Source organism: Pseudorca crassidens, chromosome 4, assembly GCF_039906515.1.
Source record: "Pseudorca crassidens isolate mPseCra1 chromosome 4, mPseCra1.hap1, whole genome shotgun sequence".
NCBI lineage: Eukaryota > Metazoa > Chordata > Mammalia > Artiodactyla > Delphinidae > Pseudorca > Pseudorca crassidens.
This window is the reverse complement of record NC_090299.1, coordinates 8,043,630-8,046,280: the sequence shown is the minus strand read 5'-3', so window position 1 is coordinate 8,046,280 and position 2,651 is coordinate 8,043,630. Positions and strand designations below refer to the sequence as shown.

Below are 2,651 nucleotides of genomic sequence, written 5' to 3'. Positions count from 1 at the left end.
TTAGCGATCAGTCATCCTTAATCAGAAATTCAGCATATTTAATAAACAAAGAAAAACAGCATCACTGAGCACTAACTGTATGTGAGTAGTTCTTTTGTACTTTTTCAAGGTATGATTTCTTCCAAAATAGAAATGGAAGCCACTTGTGAATACTCATGGCAGGCCCAAAGAGTAACAGACAAAGTAATTACTAAGACAGTTGTATAAGAATAGCTTCATGCTTGCTTCAGCAGAACATATACCAAAAATTGGAACGATACAGAGAAGATCAGCATGGCACTTGCGCAAGGATGAGATGCAAATTCACAAAGCATTCCATATGTTTGGAGTTTGGGATTAACATATACACACTGCTATACATAAAACACCGGGCTTCCCTGGTGGCACAGTGGTTGAGAGTCCACCTGCTGACGCAGGGGACGAGGGTTCGTGCCCTGGTCCGGGAAGGTCCCACATGCCGCGGAGCGGCTGGGCCCGTGAGCCATGGCCGCTGAGCCTGCGCGTCCGGAGCCTGTGCTCCGCAACGGGAGAGGCCACAGCAGTGAGAGGCCCGTGTACCGCAAAATAAATAAATAAATAAACAAACAAACAAACAAATAAATTTTAAAAAGTGTCCCTTTAAAAACAAAACAGATAACCAACAAGGACCTACTGTAGAGCACAGGGAACTATACTCAATATTTTCTAATAACCTATATGGAAAAGGATCTGAAAAAGAAAAAATATTTAGAAATATACACACACACATATATAACTGAATCACTTTGCTGTACATCTGAAACTAACACAACATTGTAAATCAACCATACTTCCATTAAAAAAAAAATAGCCTCAATGGCCTTAGCATTTATCTTTTAAGAAGTGACTCACGGGCTTCCCTGGTGGCGCAGCGGTTGAGAGTCCGCCTGCCGATGCAGGGGACACGGGTTCGTGCCCCGGTCTGGGAAGATCCCACATGCCTGGAGCGGCTAGGCCCGTGAGCCATGGTCGCTGAGCCTGCGCGTCCGGAGCCTGTGCTCCGCAACGGGAGAGGCCACAACAGTGAGAGGCCCGAGTACCACAAAAAAAAAAAAAAAAAAGAAGTGACTCACAATGAGCGCTGACAATTAAACAGATTATCTGTTCATAAACAATAAGAGATTTCGTGTTGATTATTTAAGTTTACATCCAAGACAGTTGCAAGTTAACCATTTAATTTTAGAAAATACCCCCTTTAGGCTTAAGTATATTCCCCTTTCATTTATTAGTTCTGTAACTGACTGAATAGAAATAACGGAAGTATTTACTTCTCCTGATTTCATTCACATGGTCAGTTGCCTTTGTAAAAATGAATCTTACCAAGTCAAAAAACACTGCACTGACAAGCTGTGAGCAATGACAATAATTTCACTAATGCAATTGCCAAGTACACTAATTATCCTAATGATGGTTCAGTCGCCTGATAATCACATCCCCCAAGGATCATATACAGTCAACCCACACAGCTGCAGAGTCCTCTCCAGGCTCATTTTGCTTATTCCCGTCTCAGTAAAAACTACATAATATTACTTTATTAGCATAAAATAATCATCATAGCTGAACATGAGCTGAACAGAGAGCTAGACTGCTGAAGGGTAATCGAGGAGACTCCTACATGAGGTGCTTAGTCCTGTCATTCATTTCTCCAACGCCTGATAGAGCCATAATTTAGACCAGAAATCTGCTTCCATCTAAAGTAATGCTGTAGATTTTGAAGGGATAAAAATACTTAAGTGATCTATTTTCCTAAATCAATGGGCACACTGACTGATAAAAATATTTTGAAATCCTAAGTGATGTCTTTATAGGTTTGCTGAAAATTTTTTTTTCTTTCCTTCCTGAATTCTCAAGCAGTGACCCAAAATGGCTTTCACAAGTCTATCGAATTTTAAAGTCTAATTTGCAATAAAAGAGTATTTACCTTATCACAGAGTTAAGAGAGCAGCACTTGTATTTGGGGAAAGGAGACTTAATGGTTATTTATTCCACATTCAATCATTTTGCAAAGATTTTTTTTATACTTTAAATTTCTTGATTAGACTTTTTCAAGAACTGAGAAGGGTTTGAGATTTTGCCAGCTGTGTGCTAACAAATTAGTCTGTCACAGTTTAACAGATGCAGAAAAAGAGGTTCCAGGTTAGGGACAAAAGATTTTGCTGTTCATGGCACAGCATATAGCATAAGCTGCATGTTTGCATTAGTTCCCTTTGTCCCCTGTGTCTTATGGGGCAATGTGGAGCCATGTGTGTGCATGCTGCCCACACAGGTGGTTTGTATCACAACTGAGAAATTTAAGGTTAGGAAACCCCAATCTTTTAAAGAATCTACTAGAAACCTGCCTCATGTTTACCCTGAAGGGACGGATTATCTTTATTATTTTGGACAGCAATCAAACCTGCTATCTGCCCCACAGGAAGAAACTATCCCTATTTTCAGCCTTGAAAATGTAGTTCAGAAAAATATAGCAGAGTGAAGTCTCTGCTTGTAAGATGTGTAGAAACTCAGGAGACGAATGGAAATGATCTCCCAACAGATTTTCCAAGTTTATAATCTGATAAATAATTTTCAAAAACTGCCACTCTCCAGATATGCTTTATTTTGTTATTATTTACAACTTTCCTTTTGTTTTCATT

The 2,651-nt window shown here is 39.6% G+C and overlaps 1 non-coding gene across 1 annotated transcript; it reads left to right on the top strand.

Moving 5' to 3' along the window:
- Positions 1 to 219: 219 nt before the first annotated feature.
- Positions 220 to 325, top strand: LOC137224197 (U6 spliceosomal RNA). The gene has a single exon (XR_010943292.1). It is a non-coding gene; the product is annotated as a U6 spliceosomal RNA (small nuclear RNA).
- Positions 326 to 2,651: the final 2,326 nt, after the last annotated feature.